Here is an 11,577-nt window from a genome sequence, read left to right on the forward strand (position 1 = left end):
ATTAGATTAAAATATAGAGTGGAATAAACATTATTTATTAAAATACATATAAACTTATGTGTAATGCTGTTAAAATGTAATTTCATACACTTATAAATTGTTTTGTGAAATCTGTCATTAACTATGCATTATAAATTTGTTATAAAGTAATATTTTACATTCGAGGGTGAAGTAGGTAGGACGTGGATTTTCACATGGTGTAGAGATTTAAAAAAAGTGTTTCGTCATTAATGGCTTTGGTACTGCACCCCTTCAATTGAAGTATGATTTTTGCAGTGTTTGTAGGGTGAGAGTATGTTGAGATGCATGGGATAAAATTAATATTTTAAACAATAGGATGGGGCAAATACAATCGTCTTTAGGTGTACGTTATCATCGTTTTACAAAAACTTAATAATTTGTTGTCACGCAATATTAAATAATTAAATTACATAAATACAATATTTGTTTTACAAAATAAGAGTCCTTCCAACTTGACCTCAATCCGATTATTATAAGTAGGGACCGGCTTATATGGACAAAAAATCCTCAAAATATGCTTCTATAAATGCTGTAATATGCTATAAAATATGTATTTATTTTTAAATATATACTTAAATATTAATTTAAAATGCTGTTTAAAATTATGTACAAATATTATAAATATAAAAATAATCATTAATTAATACGGTATTAAAAAAAGGATAAAAAGCTTTTAAAATATTTTATCGTCTTTATCGCCTTTAACATTCTTTATCTTCAATCTATAAAGTATAAATACCAACATTAATAAAAAGTGAAAACAAAAATTGAATTCATATTTTACCTTATTGCATTGGATGATATGAGTATGTAATCTTATCTTTGGAAATAAGAACCGGTCACAATTTTATCGACATTATGTGGCTGTGATCGTGAAAATACGACGAAACGAATATATGTGCTATTAATAATAATATGCACTATAAAACTACAAATATGCATTGAATATGCATTTAATAGGTAAAAACGTTGAAATATGCAAAATATGCAAAATAAAATTAGAGTTATTTTTATAAGAAAGATCTAAACCGGGGACAATGCTCATCAGATTTTAAAAAGCTTATTCCAATACATATATGAATTTGCATATAAATCCGGTCCCTAATTATAAGCATAAAATTATAATAATTATAGCGTATAGGTACACCGTCAGATTCAGAGAAGGAGAAAAAAAATGTGCTATTGTTCCAGATTGAATCCTAACTTATTATTTTGAATTTTGTTTTTCTTGTCATCCAAAAAATAAATATATATTGTAAAAATTTAAATATATTGTAATTTTGAAATTGTACAAAAACATCGTAACATTCTGTAACCAAAATCATCTTAACTATACATAATTCATTTTTTTAATAGAATTTAAAACAAATAAATTACATGAAAAGTATACACTTTCTTTCTCAAATGGTTTGCATTGTTTATGTTATTTATATTTTATTTGTTAAAAGTTTTAAAAGTTTTATTACTTGCTCTCATTATTTAAAATAAAATATTATTAAAATGTAATATAAATTCACGGAAAATCGATTCGAATAATACAATTACTTGAGTTACGATCGGAACAATGTGCAAGATCATTTTTTCTTAGCATTGGTACATTTTTCTAAAAAATGGACAAAATTGTAATATCGCCGTTTGTTAGCTATATAGATGACATAATATACATTTCAGCGTGCAACAAAAATGTACAAAAAAGGTGTACACAATGAGTTGGATTTTTTTCTTACACACCGGAGCATTTATACAAAATATATATTTTCTAATGTAACTGTAATGTTCAAGTGTGTACTGTGTTATTGTATCAGTCGCACGTATTCAGCTCGTGAAGCCGTTGATCCACCCGAATGTCGACATTCTAACGAATATCAAAGAAATGTTACATTACGACATCACGCAATTAATTAGTTGCTTGCAGTGAATCACCCAGTAATATGCTTGTATATTCATTTGATATATTTGTATTAATTTAATTTTAATTTAAAGAATTGAATGAAATAATGAACAAGTGTCAGACTTAATTGAGAGATACAAAAATAAACCGGTACTATAGTTCCCAAAAGACCAAAAATATTTTAATAAATTTGCGAAACGCAATAACTTGTTCTGACATTTCAAAAATGTATTGCAAACTTTGATATGAATCACCGGCTGCCAAAAATCGTAACGTGACAACTCATATTTTTGCACAGGAATGGCTTTTCGGGAATTTTTGTCTCGTTTTGAAATTTTTGGACTGATCAAATTTATTAAATATTCAAAAACAAACGACATTCTAATGAAATCTCTGTATTGTCCACTTATTTCCTGTTGCTGAAGATTATTTAATAAATCTGATACATTACATATGTCCCTATTAGTGGCGGATCCAGGAGAAGCCGAGAAGTCTGACTAAGAAGACCAAATACTTAAATACTAAATAGTAGTATACTAGTATAGTACAAGCACATAAACACGATCCATGAAGGGCTATAGCCTCCTTGATTACGTGTCACTGCATTAATGTGGGTGATATCACATCTGGAGAGTCAAAACTAACAGGACTCGCTATTAGTCATATTATATTAGATATTTTAAAAGATCTTGAACTCAATTTTAAAATTTTATATAGGCGTAGGAACTGATGGATACAGTGTAATGACTTAAAAAATGTTGACGCCATAACTACTATTTTAAAATAATGTCCAACAGTCCTAATAGCTGCACGCTGTCCATGCTTTAAATATTTCTCTTTCTTGTACATCTATAGTAACTTCTGTCAGAAATAATATCAGTATATTGAAAGAAGTTATTGCGTTTTTTTATGGTTCTGCAAAACGGCAATTTGTTTTAAAAAATATTTTGAATCACAAATTAAAAGGATTATGCCAAACACAATGGATTGAAATGCACGATGGTTTGGTACAATTTAAATCATTACTTTTAAAAGTAATAATTTTTATTCGATAAATTTAAAATATCCATTTTTAATTATTTTAGTTGGTTATTCTTTCAAAAGGGCCCCTTTTCCCAAAATGAGACACTAGATTCGCCCCAGGTCCTTTAACTCATTTAATTCGTTTGTTACCACTATTTCCTTTTACGTTTTTATTTTTTATTTTTTCTAAAATATAATGAATTAAAATAAATGATGCGCTAGGGACTTGTAAATTGGTAGAAGACAATGTACACGATATTACATGAGAACAAATTGTGAATAACTGATGGATAAACCGGCGAACAACCGATACAATGTAGTGCTCGAACCTAATCGTACATACCGGTCGTTTGTAATATTTAACATTCAAATGAGCATGACCTCTGTTACATTACAATTAAATGCTCTGGTATGTACCCGGCTTTACCATACGTATTACTTCAGTTAACGGAACAAAATCGTGAACATCGAAACATGACGGTTGTTTAATATTTAAAGTATTTTAATATTTAATTATTGATGTGATAAAATGTTGTTAACCGATGTTTGGATCAGACGCGTAGGTAGAATTTTCTTATTTTGAGAGGAGGACTAAAATGTAGATAAAAAAAAAAATTCAAGGGGGTTGTCTACGCCAGTGCTTCTCAACCTTTTTTGTTTTAGGGCTTAAATTTTATGTAAAACTGTCAAGTCCCCCTCAATTAAAATCATTAATTTTTTTATTGTTAATGATATACTAAATTTACATGCACTATTTCCCACAAATAAATTATAGCTAAGTAATACATAAATTTATTTCAGAGCAATACAAGTTTATACATAAAATTTGTAGCTGCATATTTTGCATATTTGACCATTTTTCATTTATAAGTGCATATTTGTTCATTTTTTATTTTATAAGTGCATATTTGACAATTATTTATATGAAGGAGTAAGTTATTTAATTTTATAAAAAAAAGTTATGAATTTGAATATATGAAGATATTTCTCGACTTGGAACTCAAGGTGTCTTATTGGTGCACTGATTGAATGCATAAAAATAATTATAACTACAAAAGAACATATACATTCTTCAAAAATTGAAGGATCTGCATAAGCTAAGGCAATTGATGACAAAATTACAAAAGTTTTGGAGAAAAAGGTTGAATTTGATCAACTACAAAAAATATCGAACATTTCAAATGGAAAAAATAAATCAATTGATGGATTGCCTGCAGATTGTAGTATTAGAACCTACCATTTTCTAAGCTTGCACCATTAAGTTCCGTAGACGTGAAACGTTCCTTTTCTAAATATAATAATATTTTGGTTGATAACAGGCGGTCATTTAAATTTCCCAACTTAAGAAAATATCTTACAGTCAAATGTAATGCTCAAAGTAATCATAACTATATTAAAAATATAAAAATTGTTTTTAATTTTATTTATTTTTAAAACATTTTTAAATTTTTTGTTTTTCACAAAAACTCAATGTAAGATGAATACAAATTTGAAAAAAAGAAAATAATTATCTCAGATCATCATATCTATCATATCTAAAAATATTATTATTAATTAAATTTTTTTATTAAATTAATTATTACAAATAAAATTTTTTTTATACACATATTTTAATAGCATATTTATTGATTCTTTAGGGCATAAATGCATACATATTTTAAAGTTTTTAAGGGCATGAAGTCGATAGCCCTAGTAATAACTATAAAGCAATTCAAAAGTATTCAATAGTAATATTGATTTGGTTTCAAACAGACTAAGTTAATAATAATAAAAATGTTATAATTATTAATGTGACGGTTGGGCTTGCATATTTTCGCATAACATATTTGTGTTAGTTGTAATATTTGAAACTGAAATACGTGAGTTTGCTTCTAAAGACTGTTGTGAAATGCATGATCTATGTTTGTTTTTTATAATTTGAAGTTATGAAAATGCAGTTTCACAAAGATATGTCGATGCAAATGGTATTAATATAAGTTAAGTCGCTTTCGAAATTACAGGTTACTCTTTCTGTCGCCTTAACCAAAATGTAGTAAATTGTTTTCATTAAATTCAGTTTCAAGAATTTTAAATTAAATAAATATTTTACGGCCCCAGGTTGAGAATCACTGGTCTATGCCACTGCTTTAGATTTTTTTATTAAATAGGATTTTAAAATTAAAATAAAAAACTGTAAAACTATTTTCTATTTCGCTAACATTTGCGCAAACAGTACGAATGTGTATTTAGTTGTATTCAAATACATTTTTAATCGATAATCGTGCTTTAAATTTAATTCAGCTATTTAAAAAAATACGGTTAGCATCGGCATAGAAATCAAATACATTTTCTACATGTTTAACTTGAAATAACAATATACCTGACCATCATATATGAATATGTCACTCCTGGAAACTTGAACGTGGAATCATTGATTTTGTAACATATTGTAAAAACAATGGTCACTGTATTTTCCCCATTCGTATGCAGAACTTTGTCTAATAATAAACTGAAATGAAACTAAAAATGAACACATTTATGAAAACAACGGTTATATTTTACAATCCATAGAATTCATAAAGAAATCAAGAAGAGAACTGTAAAATAATGAGATGGATACTTTTACTTGGTATCCGTTTTTCATCGGAAACCATTAAACAACTGTCGGTAAATACCACAGATTATATGAATATAATATATAATATTCTATTCATATAATCTGTGGTAAATACCTACATACCATATTCAATACACAAGGTACATACTTGCTTCAGGGTAAACGTTATTTCCCGTGATATCGAACTAAGTAGGTATTTCGCAGCGTTTTTCACGATTTCTTTTTAAAATATAACTTTTTTTTCTTCCATTATCGGACGAACGTCTGTAAATACGTGTGAAAACAAAATACAGGTACCCATACATAAATATGCTTGTAATAGATTTTATAATATATCGTGTGTAAATACAGAATCGATGATATCGAAGCAAAACGATTTCCATTGTACGAACATTAGAAAATAAGTGCGAGCGTGCCAAAAACTATGGGAGGAGAAAAAGGGTTGCACCGGCGTTAATATCGCGCACAACGGTAACGTATACATTGCGACAATAACGGGCGTACGTGGTTTTTCTAAATTTTTTTTTTTTATTTTCTACCGCGGACGTAATTTTTCTTCTCCCGACGCCTCCGCCGTATTATTATTTACCCGTTGGGGCGTGACACGATATTGTCGAGGTGCCACTGCTGCGCACGAGGGGAACGCGGGTCGGGCCCGTAGGAGAAGCGTGAAAATAATATCTTATACGCGCGTAACCATTATTCACCGCCGCCGCCGCGCGAAAGCTCATCTGCGGCACTCGCGCGAACACGACGTTATCGGCGCCTTACAGATGGAAGGAATCGCTTGTTTTGCATGTCACCGGCCGCCGTCTTCCGGTACACGAGACTTTTGGCACCGGTCCATCATCATCCGTCGCGCGCTACTCGTACTCGCGCTCGTACTACCCCGTTGAACATCCCCCCCCCCCCCCCGGGAGGGTTTTTTTTTTTTTTCCTCCCCTCCCCCCCCCCCCCCCGGGACGCGCTACTCCGCGCAAAACGTCTCCTCGTGCGGGTAACGCATAGCGCCCATCGATATACTACTGACGCTGTCGACACGCTGTTGTTGTCATAACTGTTATTATCTCCGTCGCGCCCCGCTCACCATTTTATAACAGTGTAACAACACACGTACGTAAATATAAATATGCACGCGCGACAATCGATCGGTGACGGGATATCTGTTGTTGCGCAAAAATACATAACCACCGTCGCAAAAAGCCGTTCGGGTTTAAGACGACGACGACGACGACGAAAAATACATACCTATGCACCGCCGCCACAGTTAGCAAAGCACTTTTTAACATTTATTTCTCTCTTTTTTTTTTTTTCATTATCTTCGTCCCAGGTTGAGTTCAGTAGTGAACAGGGCTTATTTTAAGGAATTTCACCTACAGCCCGAACACACTGAAAAGTTTGTTTTATGAAATATATTGTGGATCATAATACTTACCCCCTCCCCAGATAAATGGTATATTGATATTTTAGAATTTTGACAGTCACGTGGTGAAATAAAATAGAAATATGGATCTTTTCTGGTATACGTATATAACTATTTAAATTTCATAGATTAATCAATCGTCAAAACAACAAATATTGTGAACGTACATAATTATTACTTATTAGGTACTAGGTTGGGTTTATAAATTACACAAATTTCAAATACTCAGCAGAAATTCAATCATTCTATATGGAAAATTATATTTTATGGTGCCCATATTCATAAAGTCAACTGCCTTTTTGATTTTTCCTACTACCCAATTTTAGTCGTACTGCCCGTTAGAATAAGACCTGGTAGTGAAAATGAAAATAAAAACGTTCCGACAAATGCATCTGTTTATTTATTTCGTTTTAAACGGGAACAACAATTGTACTTGTGAGTGATACTTTTCAGTAAGTAGCGTAATTGAGAATGTTTCATAGGGGGGGGGGGATCAAAATTAATTTGTATGATAAACTTGTGGGGGGGCATTGCCCCCCGCACCTCCTTTATCTAAAGTTATCGAAAGTAAACGTGGAAACAAAACACTAGTACTAAACAACTTTAAATTTTTTATTGGACCAGTTAACAAATATTAACTAATTTTATATATAGTTACAATTTACATAACTAAGGTATTGTATACCATAATAATTATTATATCGTTTTTTCACCTTTTTATATTTAACAATTTTTTTAAATAAAATTTAACATTTTCCAACCTATGTTGTATATATTATATAATGTCTTTACATTTATTGAATTAATAGTATATGTTAAATAAAATTATTACTGTACTGTAGCTTTTAATTTAAGCGTAGTATACAATTATTTTGGTAAAAACGTGGTCAATATCTCATTTGGCGGAAAAAGGAAGGATACAATTTTGGTGAAAAAGAGTATTGGTGGAAACGGGCATCGCCCAATTTAACATAGGTACTTTCAAAAATTTGAGAACGGATTCAATATCTTTCTTCTAGTTGTTGTATAAAAAAGTCCAAGTAAAGTATAAATACTGACACTTTGTAGTATTTTTCAACATTTAAATTGGGATCAAGGTTTGTTCGATTTACTTATTGTTTAGATATTGTTTTAGTATTCAAGTCTGTATCTATAATTAGTGATATCTCCTATTACAAATGCCAAATATAAACATAATTCTTTTCATATAATTCATATAATAATATACTTTATTTTAGTATACTTACTTTTGCAAGCAAAAACAATTTCTGAAATTCAGTATCACAATTTAATATGATATTTTTTAATACAATGATAATATTTTCAACAAGGCTTACTGCTTCTCTTAAATTAATTTTTTATTTTTATAAAAACTTATACAAAAGTGATCCAAAAAAAAAAAACCAACTAGAAAAATATTTTATTATAAAATAAAATAAATTATATTTATTAGTTACTATTTACTTGTATAATTTGTAAGAATATAAGAAATTCTGAATCGATAGCTTTTAATAGTATATTAGTATATTAGTTTCCGTTGCAGTGGAATCACTCTAATTAGAAATATTTTCTAAGATTCAACTACGAATATAAATAGTTCATTGAAATTTGTTATCGCATCAAAACGCTGCACCCGTCGTCTAGCACAGTGGTTCCTAACCGGTGTGCCGCGAGCGCCCTTTAAATGTGCCGCGATAAATCTATAAATTGTTTTATAAATATGTATTTACCAGCTTATTACTGATATTCGAAATGAAAACTGATCAAAGTAATCGTAGATACATACAATATTATTTATTGTAAGTATGCCGGTCGCAGTCGTCTCGATCGATCGATTGTATTAATATATTTCTCAATAAATAACCCTCTAATAGAGTAGACTGTAAACAGTATATATATATATATATAAAATATGGTTCACATAATATATGGATTAGTGTGCCGCGAAAATTTTGTTGGAGATGAAGTGTGCCGCATTGTTAAAAAGGTTAAAAATCACTGGTGTAGCACATAATCTTTTTTAAGTTTTAACCTTAGGATCCTCATTACTATTTTCAATGTTGGTTAAAAGTACATTTTGACGTTTTGGTGTATTAAAGAAAACATAGACATTTACGGATAAATATTTAAAATCGGGTTTTTTTTAGTTTCGTAATAATTTATAAGTTTGTATTTGAGCTATTTAAGACAATATGTAAATACAGCTTATAGGGGGGGGATCTATCCCCTATATTCCTCCCGTAATTACACCCCTGATGCTATTATATTCGTCACAGGTTATTGTACAAATATTTTAACAAGAATTTTAAAAATTTTAAAAAAAAGGATCAAGCTGCTGAAGAAGAATATGTTGATTTACAACTGTATTTAAAACTTTCATTTTACTTAAAAACATTACGTGACATGAAGAAAAAGTCCACTTGATCCACGATATGGTTCGCTAATGTAAAAGCTCTGAGGTGAAACTATAGTTATTTTTGTAGGATGTTGCATGAAACAATTTAGATTTTCTTAAATGATGAACGATTGTACTAAACCCAAACTTAAAAAAAATTCTGGAGAAAAATAAGAAAGTTTCACAAAACATTGATTCCAATTTGAAGGTCTACGTATGTACGATTTCTTAGATGTGGGTATATTTAGTTTAAAATACACTATAAATTATAATTATACATTATAGATGAATACTGAAAATGTTAATTAATATTTGTAAATTAAATAGGTGACCAAATTCAATAGTACGGGTTTATACCCGTACTCAAGATGAAATTTAAGCAAATATATATAGCAAATATATAAGCAAATAATGTTTTTAAAGCAAAAACGTTTATAAAATTAACTGTATTTCAATAAAATCCAATATCTTAAAAGTGATTTTAATAAAATAAATTATGTGAGTTAAAATAGACATATTACAATCAACAATAATCCCAAGATTTCTATTAAAATTACTTTTGCAGTGCCATAACCACCCTAGGCGAATATAATTTTAATTTAACTGAAATGCAGTCCCCCTTCTTATTTAGCTGCGCCCTTGACAGTCGCCCATTTCGCTAACCTCTATTTATGAAACAGTTATTAATATTATTAACATAGTTAATTGCATAATCGGAATGGGAAAAATTAATAACATAACATTTTTAATATTTTATGATAACCTATTTTAGCAACTTCCACAGACTAATTTAATAAAATTTTACTATCAATTTAAAGAATCAGAATGAGAATTAATAATGGAAAATATTTGTGCATCACCAGCAAAGAAGCATGTCAACCATGGTATTAAAAATAAAAGACAAATCGTTAATATTATGAATAAAATAGGTCCTAAATAGGAACCTTGAAGTATACCAGAACTAACTGAAAAATAGTTTGAAATACAATAGGATGGTCTTACAGCTTGTATACAACAACTTAAATAGGACTTTATCCAATTTAAAAATTGTCCATGGATACCAAATGTAGCTAATTTATTTAGAAGGTTAACTTTATTGAAAGTTAGTATGAATAGAATCTAACTGTACACCATTATTTAGGGCTCTAAGTATCTTATACTGATTAAATAGCTAATTAAATATTAGTGGCAACTGACATTTGTAACCTGAAACCATGTTGTTTATTAGAAATAAGAAAATAAACAATTATGGACAACTTTTATATAATTAATAGATTTAAACATTTTGGAAATAATGGAGATTTTAGAAATCGACCAATAGTTAATAATAATAAGTCCTGCTTTTCCTGCTAAATAATATAAATATAAATATTTCCTGCTTTTTTGAACCAATGAAACAAAAGATTTTTATAAAAAATCCGCAAAAATACCACTCATAGATTTATTAAAAATAGTAATTATAATAATAGTAATAGTAAAGTGGTTTTATGTGTACACGTGCTACATTCAAGAACTTAAATCAACATAATTATTATTTGATGGAAAATTAGGAAATGGAACAGCTACATTACAGTTCATTGAATCATTGACATAGATAGACACATAAAATAATTTGCAAACTGACAGTAACAGAGATATTTGATGATAATAAATTATTATATTTTACATAATCCAGTAAAATTTCCTTGTTTTTTCAAAGAATTTATATAATTTCACAATGCTTTAATATTAATAGAATACTTTTTTATATATCAGAAACTTAACAGATTTAATTTAAGTGTTAACATTTTTTCGAAAATTTAAATATTCTAGATAATAAGTATGTAGAAACGCAGTTTATATTGTTATATAAGCACCCTTATTTTTCATTATAGTTTTTGAGATCTGTACTTGCCCATATAGAGTAATAGTTATTATAAATATTAGTTTTAGGAAAAAATAAACTGAATCAATGATAAAAGATTTCAGAAAATGTATCAATTGAAGCATCAGGATATAGATTATTATTTAGATCAAGATTAATACTAAAAATAAGGATAAATAACATCACAATTACAATCTTTAAAATTAAATTTATATAACAACTCATAACCACTATGAATGTAAATATAATCTTTTTTCTAGTATTACCCATTAATTGAAATCAATTATATTCTACATGATTTTAAAAGATCATGTTTTGAAATAATTTACTTTTGATTCCAAATCTTTCTCAACAAATACAAATA

The 11,577-nt window shown here is 28.9% G+C and overlaps 1 long non-coding RNA gene across 1 annotated transcript in view; it reads right to left on the bottom strand.

The window, feature by feature from the left end:
• LOC112694435 overlaps positions 1–5,416 on the bottom strand; it is a 38,840-nt gene extending 33,424 nt beyond the window's left edge. The window contains exon 1 of the long non-coding RNA XR_003149569.1: positions 5,295–5,416. This is a non-coding gene — a long non-coding RNA (uncharacterized LOC112694435). The remainder of the gene's footprint in view (positions 1–5,294) is intronic.
• Positions 5,417–11,577: the final 6,161 nt, after the last annotated feature.

This window comes from Sipha flava, unplaced genomic scaffold (assembly GCF_003268045.1).
Source record: "Sipha flava isolate LNK unplaced genomic scaffold, YSA_version1 129_pilon_pilon, whole genome shotgun sequence".
In the NCBI taxonomy this organism is placed as follows: Eukaryota; Metazoa; Arthropoda; class Insecta; order Hemiptera; family Aphididae; genus Sipha; species Sipha flava.